This window comes from Apodemus sylvaticus, chromosome 1 (genome assembly GCF_947179515.1).
Source record: "Apodemus sylvaticus chromosome 1, mApoSyl1.1, whole genome shotgun sequence".
In the NCBI taxonomy this organism is placed as follows: Eukaryota; Metazoa; Chordata; class Mammalia; order Rodentia; family Muridae; genus Apodemus; species Apodemus sylvaticus.
This window is the reverse complement of record NC_067472.1, coordinates 190,995,767-191,015,251: the sequence shown is the minus strand read 5'-3', so window position 1 is coordinate 191,015,251 and position 19,485 is coordinate 190,995,767. Positions and strand designations below refer to the sequence as shown.

Below are 19,485 nucleotides of genomic sequence, written 5' to 3'. Positions count from 1 at the left end.
GAGCTGCTGTGCTCTTCCAGAGAAGGTGTCTGTTAATCAGAATGCAAATGGACCACCAGCTCTACACAGGCAAGGGCTTCACCCATGGCTGTCACTGGTCACTTCCTGGTATGTCCTGGATGGATTTAGACAAACCGACCCTGATTCTGGAACAGGGTGAAAACTGTGAACACTTGTCCCAGAAAGTGGCTGAGCTTGTGAGTTGTGTGCCTTGCTGACGGGGACATGGAAGCACTGGAAGGGGATTGGGATGTCCTGCTGAGCCACTCCTCCCTGGCTGTTGGTCACTGTTTGCATCCAAACCCCAGTGGATGCTGGCCAGAAATTCTGATCTCCAAGCCAAGGCTAGGCACCACCCATGCTGGTTAAGCACCTGTGCTGTGGCTGAGTTCCAGCCTTGGGGGAAGCAAGCTGGGCTGAGATGTGTTCCTGCTGACTGAGCCTCCTAGGGCTTCAGCCTCTCCCTGCCCCAACAGCTGGCCAGGTGCTGTGTCAGCTTCAGTGCTGCTCCCAAGTGCACACAGTGACTCCACACTGAGGCCACTGAAGGAGTTGGGCTCTTAGCAGCCTGGCCTCCAGTCTGGGCTCCGAGGCCAGCCTGCAGCAGTTGCTGTGCAATGTGAGTGAGCTCCCTAGGCCTGAGGGCAGCATCACCTGCACTTCATCAACAAGGCAGGTGAGGCTCCCAACCGGTATTGGAGGGCAAGCCCCCAAAAGTCTGAAGTCCAAGAGGAGAGAAGATGTACCTGTGTCACTGCAGGCGGAACCTAACCAGGTTGTCTAAAGAACCTCCTGGCAGGTGTGTGACTCCAAGACATCTTGAGCAAATCCCTCTGCTTTTCTAAAGAACATTCAGGTGAATTCTTAGCTTGCATTAGGGTTGTCTGCAGAGCTGAGGCAGAGGGATAGCCAAGGGCTATGGGGAGGAAGTTGTGAAGGAGAAGGAGAAGAGCATCTCAGGTGCTTCCATATTTCTTCCATCATTGTTGAGAGCTTTTGGTGCTGATTTCAGGGCTTGGACAAGGAAGGAGGCGCAGACAGGAGCATTAGAAACAGTGACCATGGGGCTTTGCTTACGGCTTTAGCTGAATTCCTACCTCATGTGATCACTCTGCTTACTGTTTGACGTATTACCTTGTGTGATCCTTTGGCTTACTGCTCTTCTTGGTGACTTTCTTGTGTGACCTTGTTTACTACTTTGCTTGATTACTTTGTCTTTGATGTAAGAACTGACCATGTGTTTTGGATGTACCTAGACTAATATAAAAGCAGACTAGGAAAGAATAAAGCTGCTTCAACGTCAGTACAGTCTGGAGTCCTGTTATAATTTTGTCTGTTTTTCTTTTTCAATCCTGACTCCCTCACTTGAGACCCTGTTGACTGACTGAGCCAGTGTGATCACATCATGTTTTATTTGTTTGTTTTGTTTTGTTTTTCAGGCACTAATGGGGATGTTGACAAAGGCTTCCTGAATGAGAAGGACCTAGCTGAGGTGAACTCCTGTGCTCTGAACCTGTCCTCCATGTTCCGCTTGACCTCAGGCACCCCCGAATGTTTTCCAGATAGCCCTGGCCTCAGTAGGACTGTGGTTACCATCCCATCTCTGTGTGCACAGCATCCCTTCAAGGGCTGGGGGCTCTACTGTGCAGGGAAGGCTGCCTGACACAGGCCATACCAGGTCATCGCTCTTGAGAAACCCAGCATGAGGGTGTTGAGCTATGCCCAGGGGGTGGCTGGTAATGATATTGCTGTGCCCAGACCAAGCTGGTACCTTTCCGGAGGCTGGGCAAGGAGGAGAGTCTGATCTATATTTTCATTAAAGAATCCAAAGATTATAGTGCTCCTCTCTATGGTCATGACTCCTCACTTTGCAAGAAAATTACAAACTCCCAAGAAGCAGTCAGGGGCAGAGCCACTGAGCCTTGGGAGATGCCTGATTAGTAGATGGCATAAAACACCCATACACATGAAAATGAACTAAAATTAAAAACAAAAAACAAAATACCTTTGTATGTTTAGCTGTTGTCTTTTCTCCCTCAAGGGACACATACTATTCCTCCATGTACCCCCAGCACCCAGATAAGCTGTATAGAGGATGGACACAATAAATGTTCAAAGCCAAGCAACAACATTGTTGATTGGTGAGCATCTCAGGCTGTGCTGGGCTGGAACACTGAATGGAATGCAGAAAGGGTGCTGGGATGGATAAGAGAGGGGCCTGTTCTTATGGGAACTAAAGGGTATTTGACTTTCTGAAAACTTCTCTTATCTGACCAGCCTAATATGACAATACCCTGCCCTTCTTCTAAACTTGAGATTTCAGTGGTTAGAAGGCAGCAACATGTGATAAAATGTGTGAGCAACTAAGGGGTGAGATCTCTTGTCTGTACCTCTTTGGACTAGGACAGGATCCTGGAGGCAGAGAGGCAAAGTGGTCTAAGGCCCAAGAGAGGCAGGACCAGGATCTAGGCTTGATTCTAACGGCTCGATCTATGTTGGGTTTCCTCACATTATCTAGCACACACTCTATACACACATCCATGATATTTCTTGTTCCACCATTCAGCTCACCTACCATGAAATTGTTGTGCAAGGGAAATGTTAGTGGTCCCCCAAAACACACTTAGGAGCCAATCTGATGCAGCTCACAGCAGGGTCTTTATTCTATTGGAGCTAGCTTGGACCACCATCACACAGGATGGTTTTGGTGGAGGTGGGAGAGCCCCGGATGTCTATGGGGCGAGGCTTTATAGTAAGCAGCAAGCAGGGAGTATGTGTGCAAGTATCTAATTAGGAAGCTGCTGTGACCTTTAACATAATTGGCTGGTGCTGGGAGTCATGTCATAGACTTAACTTCTGTTCCCCTCTGCATTGGTGGTCATTAGGCAAGGGGTGGGTAAGGGGTGCAGGTTTGTTGGGGGTTAACCTGGAGACACTGATCTTGTTGAGGGTGTAACCTGGAAAGTCTGGCCTTGTTGGGGATTAGCCTAGAAACTGGGGGCAACTTAGAAATTAATACTGGGTATCTGACTGTTAGTTTACCTGAGTTCAAACTTAGGTCAGGTGCTCTAAAATGGAGTCTGAACATAAAAGATTAGGCCTCTCAAGATCAGCCTAGGCTCCTTCAGACAGCAAGGATCACATGTGAACCACAGCCAGGAGGTGAGCCAGTTCCAGAAGGGCCCAGTTAGTGCTCTGTAGGATGCCCAGTAACAAGGAAGAACCGAGAAGCTCTCCTGAGCATGAAGGCAAGCATGGGCCAGCCTAGTTTTCATTTCAGTCTCCAGAAGAATGTTCTAACAGGTTTCCAATGATAGAGAAGTCTGTACAGATAGCAAACCTCTCCCCAGAGGTTCTCAAGGAGATAAAACTAGGCATGGTGGAGCACTTGAGTGGTGGGAGCAGGGGTTCAAAGTCAGCTCTGGCTACATAGTAAGTTAGAGGCCAGCATGGGCTACAAGAGACTGTCTCAAAACACAAGAGAAAGCAACAGAAGTGGGGGAGGAGTCAGGCTAGAGGACATTCAAATGTCAGCAAAGTGTTCTTCTAGTCCTTGAGTTCCATGATTTTGCCTTCCTCTGGGGCCAGGCAGAGAGAGGGGTTAAATGAGGGAGAAGTTGAAGAGAGGAAGGGGAATCATCCTTGCCCTGTTCACCTGTCTTCTTTCTGTAGTTTGGAGGCCAGGGCAGGTGCTGGGCAACTCTCAGACATCTTAGAGAACCCTAGGAAGTCTGAGTCACCTTCCTCCCCAGATATTCTCACCCCTGTCTCTTTTGCCCCTTAGGAAACAGTCTCTTTAAACCTAATAGCCCTAGTTGGAATTAGGGGGCTAGAATTAAATTTTTGTGAATTTTATTTTTTGTGAAGAGGTGAGAAGAAAAAGTCTTCTCTTATTTTGGGGTATCCACCTTAATAGAACTTCCTGCATATGACCTAGAGACTCCCTTAAAGAAAGGCAAAAGATAGGGTCCAACCTCCTCCCAGACCTGAGGCGTGCTCTCAAGACCGTCAGAAGTCTTGGCCCACACTCCAGCCCCGAAGGACTGCCTGCTCAGGCAGGACAGCATCTAGGATTGGTATTTACCGAACACTGCCTGAAGAAGCGATATCCCATGACCTTTAACTAGATCCAGGCCACCACAGCCATTTGCTGAGGTTTGCTGAAAAGTGAGTGAGTGAATGGTTATCAGAGTGAACCCCATGCAAATAATAGGACAGAAGCATTATGTTCTAGAAGAAAATTGGCTGTTTCTTCTGTGTGTGCATGTTTTATGTGTGTGGTTTATGGTACATATATTTACATATATGTAATTCACATACATAAATATACATATAGACGGACATATATAAATATATAAATATGTACATATATACAAATACATACATCTCTCTCTATATATATTCATATGCAGATACACACACCTACACATATACATGTACACATACTTACAAGTATACATACATACATATATATATGTATATATATATACATATATACACAGATACAGATACACACACACACACACACACACACACACACACACACACGCACACCCTGAGCCTTGCTAGAAATAAAAGCTGGATCTTAGTTGCACAGGTGGCACCGAGCTGCTCCCTTGCACATCTGTCAGTTTCAAATGTAGAGGCTGGCTAAAGTTGTTTGCGTGAGTGAGTGTGGGAGTGTGGGAAGCAGGGTCTTTGGGGTTAGGGCACAAGTACTCCATGAAATTGAGAGGCCTCAGCAGGTAGAGGAAGATCCCAAGATCTTAGGATGCTCTCCAGAAATCCATGCCTTAGGTTGCAGCTCCATTCCCTCCCAGGTAGAAGCCCAGATTTAGAAACCATCTCACCTAGTCTGGTTAGTTCCCTATCAGCCTGGTGACCCTGGGAAATTACCTGTTGTTCTCACTCATGGTGTGTGTGTGAAGAGGTTGTCTTACCTGTTGTTCTCATTCATGGTGTGTGTGTGAAGAGGTTGTCAGGCAGTCTGTCAGACCTCAGCCTCCTGGCCTTCTTTTTTTGTACTTTTAATATTTATTATTATTGTATATGGTGTTATGCCCAGATTGGAAGGTTCCCACAGACAACCAGAGACCACCAGGTGTCCAACTTCTATGCAAAACCAAAGAGTCTTTATTATGCTCGAGTTCAGACCCCCCAATCTCTCAGCACACTGAAAAGTGTGGAAGGACCTGTGCTGGTACAAACCTTGCCTATTTATCATGATAGCGGGGTGAGGGACTTTCCAACGTGGCAGTTACATGGGCAGTTCACATTTTCTTGGTTCTCTTCTATTAGCTAGTGATGATTTCAGCTTGGTATGGACAATGGTTGCTAGCTAAATCAATCTACTTTAGACATTATGTACTTAAGAACTGATTGGTTGTTGCTAGGAGGGAAGTGACTATTTGCCCAGGGGAACTGGGATTGTTACCAGGCTGACATGGCTCTTAAAACAAGTTGGGGGGTTTTTCAGTAGCTGAGTTCATTCAGATGGCAAGTTAAACATACAATGGAATCTGAAAGCAAAATGGAGTTTGTAGAGTTAGGCTAGGCCCTTCATCATATGGAAACAAAAAAATCACAGGAAAGCTAAAACAATCCTGGATTATAAAGAACTTCTGGAAGTATCACTCTCCCTGGTTTCAAGTTGCACTTCAGAGCTGTAGTAATTAAAACAGCATGGTACTGCAACAAAAACAGACACATTGATCAATAGAATCAAATTAAAGACCCAGATATAAATCCACACATCTATGGACACATGTTTTTTTTTTCATTAAAAACAAAGAAAAACCCAGAAATATACACTGGGAAAAGGGCAGCATCTATAACAACTTGTGCTGGTCATGCTTGATGGTTACATGTTGAAGAATGACAATAGACGCCCATTTATCACTGTGCACACAGTGCAGCCCCAAATAGATGCAGGACTTCGAATCTGAACCTGCCAGAAGAGAAAGAAGGGAATAGCCTTGATGCATCAGCACAGGGAAAGATGTTCTGAACAAAATGCAGTTGGCCCAGATGCTGAGATAGACGGACGGGACCTCGTGAAACTGGAAAGCTTCTGTACAGCAAGCAATGCTGTCATTCGGATAAAGCAGCAGTCCACAAACAGAACAAGATTGTTATGAACTACACATCCAATATAGGGCTACGATCCAAAATATACAAAGAACTCAATAAAACAATGCATTTTTTTTTTAAAAAATAGGGAATAGATTTAAATGGTTTCATCAAAAGGAATCTCAAATGGCTTAGAAACACTTAAAAAAGGTTCAACATCCTTAGCCATCAGGGTAAAGCAAATCAAAACTACTTTAAGATTTAATCTTATACTTGTCAGAATGGCTAGGATCAATAAAACTAGTGACAGGTTATCCTGGCAAGGATATGGAGAAGGAGAAACATTCACCCATTGCTGGAGGGAATATGAACGTGTACAGTCACTATGCATGTAAGTGTGGCAGTTCCTTAGTAAGATAAGAATAGATCTCCCTCAAGATCCAGCTATTACACCCTTAAACCTACAGAGGTAGACCCAAACACAACAGGCACCAAAAAAAAAAATCGATGAAATGATTTCTAATTGTATTCTAGTATAGTTACTGATCAGTGCCTTGTCCAGTCATCATCAGAAAGGCTTCTTCAGGCAGCAGGTGGGAAAAATAATTGTTTTAAAAAAGCATCATTGTGAAGCTCACAGGTAAATGGGTGGAATTAAAAGAAAAACAAAAAACAAAAATCCTCCTGCATGGAATAACCCACTCAGACAAATGTTACATGTTCCAGTATATGCGGATACTACCTGTTGGGGCAATGTTAAACTAGCGACAATCAGTAGAACCACAGAAATTAGGTATAGAGTAAGAGAAAATAGGAGTATAGCTAGATCTTGTTAGGAAAGAGAAATAGAATAGATAGTTATCATTGAAGGGGACTGGAATGGGAGATCAAGTGGGGAACTGGAGAGGAGAGACATCTAACACAATGACCATGTGAGGGGTAGTATGAAAACCTGTACAGTAGAATCTTCCTAAAATGTATACATATACAAGCATTATCTAAATGAAATTATCAAATAATGGGAGAGACAGAGTCCCAATGGCCATCTCTTCTCACCCACTGAAATTTCCAGTCCTGGGGTTAGGTTATATCGAATTGACTTGTTCAGAGCTCTCCTGTGAGAATCCCCAAACAGCTCAGGCTATTTTCAGGACTACAGCTTGCTGACAGCAGAGACCATTTCAAAAAAGAACTAAGCAACTCAATGACCATGGAGAAGCCAAGCTGATATGCCTACATAGAGCCTTTAGTCCTATGTTCTATTGCCTTTGGTACAGGAAGGTATTCTGCATGCTACGAAAAGAAAAACATAAACCTCAAGTCAGTCACAAACCCTCCAATCTACAGTGATGTCATGCATACAAGATATGCTAGTATAATAGTGTCAGAAGTTTGTAGGAGTAACCAATCAGTATCTGATTTGACCTAAGGCTCACTCCACAAGAAGGAACCCATACCTAACTCTGGTTGGGTGGCCAGATACCTGAGACTGGATAAACAAGGGACCTAGAACAAAACCAAGTAATACTAGTCCAAAAGAAAAAAGTAGCAATCAAATTAATCCTAATGACATTTTGCTATACTCACAGATCAGCACTTTGCTCAGCCATCACCAGAGAAAGTTCCTCCTGCAGGAGATGGAAACAAATACAGAGACCCAAGCCAGACATGAGTAGACTGAGAGAGCTAGAAACACTCGGCCCTACATTGGTTGTCTTTACTAAATCCCTCCCCTGAGGGCTCAGGAAACCCCGTGGAAGTGGAGGCATAAAGAGTGTAACAGCCAGCAGGGGTTGAAGGACACCAAGAAAACAGGCCCCCTCAGTCAACAGGAGCAAAGATCGTATGAACTCAGAGACTGAAGCAGCAAGCTCAGGACCCACACGGGTTTGCACCAGGTCCTCTGCACGTACATTAGGAGTTCCAATTTAGGTTTTTTATGGGATTCCTAAGTCTGTGAAGGAGTGTGCCTCTGATTCCTATGCCTTCTTTTGGGTGCTTTTCCTTCTCTTTGTTTATCTTGTCCAACTACAATATGACAGGTTTTTATTGTAATCATTACATTTCATGTTGTCATACCTCTTAGAAGTCTGTTTTTTCTCCTAATGGGAGAAAGAGAGTGGATCCAGGTGGGAGAAGAGGTAGGGAGGGGATGGGAGGAGTAGAGGGAAGGAAGACCATGATCAGGATGTTATGTGAAGAAAAAACAAAAACCTCTTTCAATAAAAGAAAAGGAAAGAAAGTAGAAGTCATTATTTAGATGAAGGGAAGTGATAGAAAAAGGCAGCATACTGCCGGGAGGAGGGTGGTGGGAGGAGGGTAGTGGGAGGAAGATGTGGAGGAAGGAGGGTGGTGGGAGGAGGGTGGTGGGAGGAAGATGTGGAGGCAGGAGGGTGGTGGGAGCAAGATAGACAAAACAAAGTTTTATGGCATGTGTGCCTAAAATGTAATTGTGAATCTTGTTATTTGAATGCTAACTAAAATTTTTACTTTAAAGGGCTGGAGGGAAGGCTCAGAAGTTAAGAATACTTGCTGCTCTTGCAGAGGACTAGGGTTCAGCTCCCAAAATCCATCTCAGGTCCCTCACAACCACCTGTAACAGCTTCTCCAGAGGATTCAATGCTGTCTTCTAGCCTCTGCAGGCACCCACACAAGTTCAAACACCCACATACATATATACATACTTACATAAATACATACTTACATATATACATACACACACAAATAATTTTTAAAACTCTGGAAGACTTCAGTGAAGAGACACGAGTCTGTCCTTGAGAGTATTCTATAGTGAACTATGAGTTGGTAATTGATGGGTGTGGATCCCAGCCGTGTCTACATGATGCCCCATGAGTCAGGATGCTCTTGGGGCTCACTTCTGAGACTGTGCACCTAGACTTCTTGGAGACCACTGTGAACTCAACTTTGATGAATGTGCCAGTCAGCCATGTCTCCACGGAGATCTGGATGGAGGAAACAACTACTACTGTGACTGCATGGGGAGTGAATTCACAGTGCCACATTGTGAGACTTCGATACCTCATTGTTGGTCAAAGCCTTGTCATAATGATAGAACATGTGAAGACACTGTTGACAGCTAAATTTGTCACTGCTGGCCTAGATAAATAGGTGCCCTGGGTGAGATGGACATAAATGTGCTGATCTGTTCTCAGAGGATCAAGAGGACACATCGTAGGCCTGCCTTCCTACCTTGGAGCCTCAGGGTATGTTTGTATCTGTCAGCCTGGATTCACAATAATTGTCCTCTGAGAGGCTCCACCCAGCAGCTACTGAAACAGATGTAAAGACCCACAGCTAAACGTGAGACCAAGCTCAGGAAGTCATAGAAGAGTTGTGGGGAGGATTGGGGAACCTTTAGGGGATAGGGACTCCACAGAAGACCATCAGAGTCAAGTATCCTATACCCTTGGGAGTTCCAAGAGACAAACCGTCAGCCAAGGAACATACAAGGGCTGGACCTAGGCCCCTGCATGTATGTAGCCAATGTGCAACTTTGTCTTCATGCAGGTCCCCCAACAACTGGATTGGGGGCTTATCCTGACTCTGTTGCCTGCCTGTGGATCCTGCTCCCCTAACTGGTCTGCTTTGTTTGGCCTCAGTGGAAGAGGATGTGCCTAGTGTTGCAGTAAGTTGAGGTGCCTGGGTGGGTGGGTAACCCAGGTGGCACTTTCCTTTTCTTAGAGGTGAAAGGGAGGGGTGAGGGAGACTGGGAGGAAAAGGGGTAGTGGAGGGGTGCAAACAGGTTGTAAAGTGAATAAAGTAAGAAAGTAAGTAAATAGATAGATAAATAGAAAAAATTAAAAATTCAGGAAAGATGGCTCCGTAGTTAAGACCACTTGCTGTTCTAGCAGAGAAACAATATTTGATTCCTAGCACTCACATGGCAGCTCACAACCATATGTATCCCCAATCCCAGGATATCAGTCACCTTTTACTGATCTCTGCAGACCCTTAATTCATGTAGTACATAGACATATAGGCAGGCACCACATCCATTCACATAAAAATTTTAAAACTAAAAAAATTTTTAAGAGACTAAAAAAAACCTAAAAGTTAGGGGAGAATCAATAAAAGAGGAGGTAAGGCAGTAATGGGAGAAATATGTTTCATGTACTATACACGTGCATACTGTACTAGTCAGGGTTCTCTAGAGTCACAGAACTTAAGCAATGTCTCTGTATATTGAGGGAATTTATTGTGATGACTTACAGTCTGTAGTCCAACTAATCCAACAATGGGCAGCTGTGAATGGGAAGTCCAAGAGTCTAGTAGGTGCTCTGTCCCACAGGGCTACTTGCTTCAACTGTTCTTCTGTAAAAGTAGGTTCCAACAGATGTGCTGGCAAGTAAGTGGAAGTGGCAAAAAAGATGGAATCCTCCTTCTTCCAATGTCCTTGTGTTGGTCTCTAGCAGAAAGTGTGGCCAAGATTAAAGGTGTGTACCACTATTCCTGGATCTGGGACTTGTTTTGTCCCAGACTTACGCTGAACTCAAGGATCTCCTTGCCTTAGTCTCCTGACATTAAAGGCATGTACTCCCTTGCCTGGGCCTAAGCTTCTCATAGCCACTCTGCTTCAAGATCTCCATGTCGAGATCCAGGTCAGAAACTTGTGTCTTCCAGTCTCAGGACCTGGATCACAGGTGAGCCCTCCAATTCTGGATTGTAGTTCATTCCAGATGTAGTCAAGATGACAACCAGGAATATCCATTACACATACAAATGCCCCCTTATAACATAGCCATGTACAATGGATGTACACAATGAAAATTATTTTAATAATCAATGAATATAAATGAGTAAATAAATAGAAATATTAATAGTAAGTAAAATAAAACTGAGGAGTCGGGGTGCAGCTCAGTAGAGTGCTTACCCAGTAAGCAAGAGGTTCTGAGTTCAAGTTCCAAGTGTTTCATAACCCAGGGTCAGTGGTGTACATCATCTGCAATCCCAGGGTTGGTGCTGCACACCTGCAATCCCAGCACTTAATGAGAGGAAGAGGAATCAGGAATTCGAAGACATCTGCAGTTATGCAGAGAGCTCAAGACCAACTTGAGCCACAGGAGACACGTCCTTGAAACATTTTTTAAGTAAATAAAATTGGAAATGAATAATCATAAACCCAAAATATTTTAAAAGCTCAATATAATACATCTAGCTAAATTGAAATGAAGGAAGATATGGAAATGGATGGTAAAAAGTAAAGAAATGAAGACGGAGATTGCATGGACTCCAGGGCATAAGCAAAGGAGCATGGCTAGAAATCATATGTACATCAAGAATTAGGGGGCTGAGAAGCTGGAAAGAACCCAGATGTCCCTCAAAGGAGGAATGGATACAGAAAACGTGGTATATTTACACAATGGAATACTACTCAGCAATTAGAAACAATGAATTCATGAAATGTTTAGGCAAATGGTTAGAACTGGAAAATATCATCCTAAGTGAGGTAACCCAGTCACAAAAGAATACACATGCAATGCAATCTCTGATAAGTAGATATTAATTAGCCCAGAAGCTCTGAATACTCAAGGCACAAATAGCATAACAAATGACTCCCATGAAGAAGTATGGAGAGGGTCCTGATCCTGGAAACGATTGTCCTAACGTTGGAGGGGAATATAAGGACAGAGAAAAAGGAGAGAGGTGATTGGAGAATGGTTGGAGAGAAGAAGGTTTAAGGGACATATGGGGAGGGGATATCTGGGAAAGGGGAAATCATTTGGAATGTAAACAAAGAACATAGAAAATAAAAATATATATAAAAAAGAATTAGGGGGCTGGAGAGACGGGTTAGGAGTTAAGAGCACTGATACTCTTCCAGAAATCCTGGGTTCAATTCCCAGCACCCCCAGGGCAGCTCACATCTGTCTGCAACTCCAGTTCTGGGGTGACCGGATGCCCTCTCACAGACGTACATGTAAGCAAAATATGTAAAATAAAACAAATCAGTTTTAAACATCAAAGAATTAGAAAGTTAAAGCGTGGAGTTAATTTCCTTTTGAAGACACAGGGTCATCCTTCCGCAGCCATGATCCCTTTAGCCAGTGTCATTTGATTTAAAGAGTTCTGACACCTGGGCTTTGGAGGGGGGCTCCCACTTCTCAGATGAGAAGGGGAGGGGAAGGGGGGGATAGAGGCTGTATGAGGGCGGGGCCCTGGGAGGAGGGAGGGGCTGATACTGGGATATAAGAGAATAAATTTTAGGAAAAATATTCTGATCTTTTGTAAACATTATGTTTACAAAATGACATTCTAGAGTTTTCCCTTTCCCGTTGGACTCTATTAGCCCGAATATGAAAGCATTCTCTTCATTTTTTCCTACTCAGGGTTCCTAGTTTAATAATCATTTGGATGAAATTTTCATAATATCAGAACGTTTCCAGGCTGTATTGCTTTATTTAATGTTTCTATTTTCCTCTGAATTCATTATTTTTTAAATAATTTTAATTTTGTGTGTTTGTGCACACACCAGTGCATGTGTTCATGAGTGAGTGTATGTGTGCACGCGTGTGTGAAGTGTGTTGAGTTCACATTCATAGCTATCCCTAAACGCAAGTGGTCTTCAGGCCACAGGCTAGGCACACCTCCATGGCCACAGTCACTCCTCATAGAGAACAGAATAAAAGGAGCACTGTCACGCCTGTGCATGTCTGAGCTAGACTGGGCACCTCAGAAGTCTTGCTCATTGCAGGTTTTCACAACATCTCCTGATTGAAAAATGGTCCACACGGAATGATAATGTCAGAATGGGGCATCAGGCAAGAACCTCACAGCGAGAGATCCGGAGGGCACAAGGAACGTCCACACACAATCTCAATTTCATATAGCTAGAGATGCCATAAACTACACTAGGGAAAAAGCGATGTCATCACCTGATGAGGTTCCATGTAAATCTGAGATGTCCCCAATGCTTGTGCAGGGCCAGCGAGATGGTTCCTTTGGTAAAGGTGCTTGCCGCCAAGCCTGATGACCTGAGTTCAATACCCAGGACCAACACATGGAAGGAGAGGACTGACTCCTGAAAATTACTCTCTTTTACACACCGAATAAAGAAATAATAGTTTTTTTGGTTATATTACACCAACTTTTTTTCTTTTTTCTTTTATTATAATTTTTTATTTTCTATATTCTTTGTTTACATTCCAAATGATTTTCCCTTTCCCGGTTCCCCCCTCCCCATAAGTTCCCTAAGCCCTCTTCCCTCTGCCCAAAATAATAGTTTTCTTAAAGTAAATAAATATTTGTGGAATGTGTGGGATCATAGCAGTGGAGAAGGTGTAGTCATACTTCCTAGACCTGTGTTAACCTGTGGGTCTGACCCCTTTGGGAGGCTGAATGACCTATTCACAGGGGTCAAATATCAAAGATCCAGCCCATCAGATATTTACATGATAATTAATAACAGTAGCGAAATTGCAGTTATGAAGTGGGGAGGAAAATCACCTTATGGTTGGGGTCACCACAGCATGAAGAACTGCATAAGAGGACAGCAGCAGCAAGGTTGAGAACACTGATCTAGATCCTTAACCCAGGAGTCAGTATTCTAGAATCCCCTGCCATCTGTCACCATCACTGAGGACCTGTTCCCACCTGCAGCTGTCTGCTGAGATCAGCCAAGTGTTCTGAGAACCCTTGGTGACTATGGCTCCTCACATCCTGCACCACAAAGGAAAAATGATGGTCCTCTCAGTAGACTCAAAGGAGAAAACCACAAAAGATATAACATCTCTCTGTACTCCCAGGTTTTTGTACTTATAAGTCTTTGTAAACTAGTAAATAACCCAATAAGATGCAAAAGCAAAGCACCAAAAACCTCATGCTGAGGGGCTGGAGAGATGGCTCAGGGGTTATGAGCACTGACTGCTATTCTGGAGGTCCTGAGTTCAAATTCCAGCAACCACACGATGGCTCACAACCATCCGTAACAAGATCTGATGCCCTCTTCTGGAGCGTCTGAAGACAGCTACAGTGTACTCACATATAATAAATAAATAAATCTTAAAAAAAAAACCCTCATGCTGAAAGAAGGGATCACTTAAAATGATGCCCTTTCTGTTTGGCAGTCAGAGGACAACTTAGGAGAGTCAGTTCTCTCCGTCCTTCAAGTGAGGCCCCCCCAGGATCAGACTCTCAGGCTTTGCAGCAACTTTTTTTGGGGGGGGGCAGGGGGAGGCGTGCCACAGAATGACAACACTGAACCAGACTGGATAGGGGACAGGGTGGAGGTCTAGCTCCATGATGGAGCAGTTGTGTGACACACTCAAGAACCATGCTTGTGTTCTACACCCAGACACACACCCAGACAGCCATGCTTTAAAACTATTTTAAAAATTATATATATGTATATATACATATATATAAAATATATAAAGTTATAAAGTTGATATGAAAATCTGGCAGTCTTCCCATAATATATTAATATTATATATAATATATTAATATTATATATGATATAATATTATATATAATATATTAATATTATATATAATATATTAATATTATACACACACACACACACACATTTATCTTCCATGTCCATTTGAAGTTGCCCAATGGATGGGTGAGACTCAGATAAGAAGGAACCCTGTATAGTTTTTCCATATATACATCTACAGAAGTTTAGTTTTTACATTAGGTATAACAAGTTATTCATAATAACTTAAAGTAAATTAGAGCAACATTAACTGTACCCGTAAAGGTAAAGGTCAATTAATACTAGTGAGTTCTTTATTTCTGGGATTTACCACTTTTTTTTAAATTTATTACACTTATTTATTCATCTATAAATTGACAACTAGCAGGAGTAAGTTTTCTCCTTCCCCCATGTGGGTCTTAGGGATTGAACTCGGGTCTTCAAGGCTTGATGTCAAGTACAACCAGCTGAGCCTTCTCGCTGACGGCCCTTCCCCCACTTAATATTTTCAAATATTGCCAAATTTTGACAGTGGGCAGCCTAAGCCAGGAAAAGATGAGCCTTGGTAATCATAGTGAGAACTTGAAATTCTGCCACAAGTGTTGTTCGCGTCTGTGGTCCTAGCACTCAGGAGGCTGAGGCAGGAAGAGGCCGAGTTCGAGGCCAGCTTGGACAGTGGGGACGAGCAGAGACAGAGAGGCTGCCTACGCTCATTTACCCGCTCCTAAATGCCAGATCGCGCAGAGAGGAAGACGGGATCCCTCTCAGCTTCCCATCCGCCTCTTCAGGGAGCTGCGGGAGGGATTCCGTACAGCCAGAAACCTCCGCCCAGCACTTGGGAGGCAGAGGCAGGCGGGTTTCCGAGTTCGAGGCCAGCCTGGTCTACAGAGTGAGTTCCAGGACAGCCAGGGCGACACAGAGAAACCTTGTTTCGAAAAACCAAACAAAAAAAAGAAGAGACCTCGGAGACCCCGCGTCCGGAGTTCATCCGGAATCTGACACCAAGATTCACTATCCGCCATCTGTAGAACCCCGGGAACTGAGGGCGCAAAGCCACACCCAACCTCCGACATCAGTCACATCCTTCTTCCTTTCGCCAGAAGCCCCCGTGGACCAATGAGAGGAAGTGACGCGTTGGCCAATCACATGGCACCGTAGACTCCTCTGCCCAGGTCCAGCTGCCATGTATTAAGGACGAACCTGCGAGCCCCAGCGCGGTGAGTCAGCTAATCTGCCGCTTTTCGTCTCTCCTATGCATTTCTTTATTGGAGGAGGACGCATCTGCGCTTCACTTGCCTTCCCTTTTCCCTCCCTCATGCATCCTGTGTCATGGCTGGCTGTTTGGACGACTTGCTTTTAAGCCTAGACACTTTGCGGTTCTCATATTTAACTTTTTTCTTTTTTTGTTTTTGTTTTTTAGGAAAACAAACCTTACTACTAGACTGAATCCTCTGCCGCTTGCTCCGGCTGGATCCACAGACAGTCCTGCTGACTTTATCCGGGTTTTTCCGACTTCGAAGTAAGTAGAGGGTCCGGGCCACAAGAGATTGTTAGCTGGAGACCTCGGAGGAGCGGGTGCTCGTGAGGCCTCCCAGATACAAAGAGAAAATAAATAACGTGGAGGCATCGTGAATGCAGAGGGTAGAGATACATTTATACATTTATATTCGTGTTTGTGAGGCCGAGAATCAGGAGAACCCACAGAGAAGCAGGCAGATGTGGACACACCGAGTGTTTGTGTCTTAAGCCCATCCGTGAGCAGAGAGATCTTCTATGTTCCATTTCTGGGGTCTAATCCTTTGAAGACTCGCTTTTTTTCTTTTTTTCTTGGCTTTTAGGTAAATGCATGGGCAAAGACTGCCCTTGCATATCAATAAAAGGGGTCTTGACTGTTGGCTGGAGTGTTGAGTTGTGGCACCTGGGGCTAAACCAATAAATCAAAGTCCTGACCTCTAATGACTCAAAAGGTGGCAAGAAGACACTGAGGTAGATTGAATTTAGTCCTTCAAAGGGTAAGCCTGTGGAGACCACAACAAGGGGAGAGTGATCGGATAATCAAGGCAGATATTGGTGTTAAATAGCTTCAGGGAAAAGACACAGTATTTTCAGCAAATCAGGGGCTTCGAAGGGGCGGGTCAGGGGTTCGCTGATGGAGCCCGTGAAGCCGCTGACCCTGCTCAGAAAGTGTGTGGCAGTACAATTCTTAGAGGTTTTGGTGTTACTGGAGTTGGTTGCTTTTTTTTGGGACAGTGTCTCAAGGACTGGGGGCTAGCCGAGAAATCACTGTGTAGCCAAGGATGACCTGGGACTTCTAATCCCCCCCCCCCGCCCCCTTTTACCTTCCCGGTTCAGGGACTGCCGGTGTGCACCACCACATCTGACTTTCTGTGTTACCAGGATGGATCCCAGGGCTCTGTACGTGCTAATCTGGCATGCAACCAGTCAGCCCATATCCTAACGGAATTTCTCTAGTTTTAAACCACTTAGTTTATGTCCTTTTGTAACAAAGATCCCTGCAAATTTACCTGTAATATTTTACCACATCTAGCTCAGGGGTTATGTTCTGAAAATATAAATGATGTTTTTCAGAAGCACAGTTTATCAAAGCCAGGAAATTAGCAGTAGCAAGATACCATTGGCCAACATAAAAACGTTAATATTTACCCTGGTGTGATGTCACATGCCCTCGATCCCAGCACCAAAGCCTGGTAAAATAATACTGAATGAAAAAAAAAAGAGTCAAAGTCAGTAGACTGTTTGAGAGTCCCCAAAAGGTTTAATTAAAAAATAAATAAATTAACAAGGTAGTCATGGTATCACTGGATGAACACCATTTCAGAACTCAGGAGGCAGAGGCAGGCTCTGTGAGTTCAAGGCCAGCCTGGTCAACACAGCGAGTTCCAGGACAGCCAGGGCTACACAAAGAAACCATGTCTCACAAAACCAAAACAACCACAACAAAAACTACTTAACGTTTCTAGTGTATTGTGTTTAAGTGGTTTGGTGTGTTTTCATAAGAGTTTTTATATTTAAATATTTGTTAACACTTCCAGCATGCAGCCTGTGCCTCAAACAATTGGGGTTCTAGAACAAGTTTGTGTGCTTGTTCATCCTCCCAAACCCCAAACCCTGTGAGGTGTGTGTGTGTGTGTGTGAGCGTGTGAATAATTTCTAGAGGAACAAAATGACTTTCTTTTGACCCGAATTGCTGATGAAGATGCTGGAATCTAAAGTCTTGGGGACGAATCTGTTTCACAGGTTAAGTTAGCCTTCAACCCTTCCTTAGGGGTTGAAGGTTTAGCTTGGTGGCAAGCGCACCTGCCTAACAAGCTCAAAGCTCTGGGTTTGATCTCCAAAGCTGGGACCAAAAGCCCTTTAAATGAAAGGAAATGGAAGGTGAGAGAGGCTATGTTCAAGAACCCTTATATGTGAACTAAACCAGCAGTATCACTGGGTTGAGAGTTGTGACTGTCCCTGCCTTTAGTACCTGCAGGGTGTGTGGTGAGGTTTCCAGATGCTTGCGAACGCTCCTTATTCATTTGTTAATTCTCTTTTCCACGGTTTGGTCGGTTGGTTGTTCCTTTGGTTTTTGTCTGTTTGTTTGTTGTTTTGTTTTTGTTTTGAGACAAGGTCTCACTTTGTAGCACCACCTGGTGACTTTGTTGTTGTTGTTTTTCAAGACAGGGATTGTCTCTATGTAGCTCTGGTTGTCCTGTAACTTACTCTGTGGAACAGGCTGGCTTTGAACTCAGAGATTCCCCCTGTCTCTGCCTCCTGAGTACTGGGATCAAAGGTGTGTGTCACTACTGCTTAGCTTATTTTACTTTTTTAATTAGACCTGTTAGGGGTTCTCAAAGAATCTACTGACTCTGAGTCTCTCTCTCTCTCTCCCTCTCTCTCTCCCTCCCTCCCTCTCTCTCTCTCTCTCTCTCTCTCTTTCTCTTGATTATCATTTTCTTCTGATTTGGGTGGTCTCTTGTTGTTTCTCATGTAAAGTATATAATTTGCTCGTGAAGTTTCAAGCTAAATATAGCCCCGTTAGTGCTGCCCATACGTGTGCAGCTGTGGGGTCACTCCCAGGGACACTGGCAACCCCCAGGGGCGTGTCCTGCTCAGGGAAGAGTGTTTCTCCTTCTCAGTAGCTATCAAGTGCCATTAGCTCCTCAGTTAGGAGTGGGGCCTTATCACCCCCCTATTCCGTCCATACCAGAATGTTGACTAGCTTGATCTTGCTCAGGCAAACCCAGCCACTGTGAGTTTGTGTGTGCTGCAACTGCATCCTGTCCCAGACACTGCTTTTCACAGTTCTCCTTCCTGGATTCTGGCATTTAAATTCTCTCCCAAATTCTCCTGTCAGATTATTTCAGGAAGCAAAGCCTCATCTAAGGAATCGTCATGGTTGAGTCAGACCCCTTTTCTGTTTGCAGCTTCAGACACAAGGAAGACTGTAACATAGCAGTTCCACAAACTGCCAGCCACCAGTTAGAGGAGATGGGGGGCCTAGGGCCTCCGGGTTTCAGTGTGTGGTTCTCTGATCTCTGAGCTCAGAGCATACTGAAAATGGACCACAGCAATTTATTTCTTACACTGACCGTGAGGGAGGAGGGGCTGCGCCAGGTAGATCGGCCTGAGCAGAGTCTGGTCTGGATTCTTAGACGTTTCCTCTTCCTACAGTGTCTGATCTAGTGGGATGTCACTAATGATAGGAACACAGCCTTACACCACACTGACAGCTGCCTGGGGAATTCTTTTCAGACTCCCTTTCCTCTCCCATAGGCAAACCCAGGATTTGTGGCTTCAACAAAGAAATTAATTTCAGAGCAAGCCAAGTTGGATTGTTTTTTTAATTAGGTATATTCTTTATTTACATTTAAAATGTTATCCTCTTTCCTAGTTCCCCCTCCCCTGAAAATCCCATAAGCCATCTCCCCTTCCCCAGTCAATCCTTCCCCGCTTCCCTGCCCTGGTATTCCTCTGCACTA

The 19,485-nt window shown here is 44.2% G+C and overlaps 1 pseudogene; it reads left to right on the top strand.

Moving 5' to 3' along the window:
- The first annotated feature begins 41 nt into the window (after positions 1–41).
- LOC127666029 (sepiapterin reductase-like) lies at positions 42–15,623 on the top strand (annotated as a pseudogene).
- Positions 15,624–19,485: the final 3,862 nt, after the last annotated feature.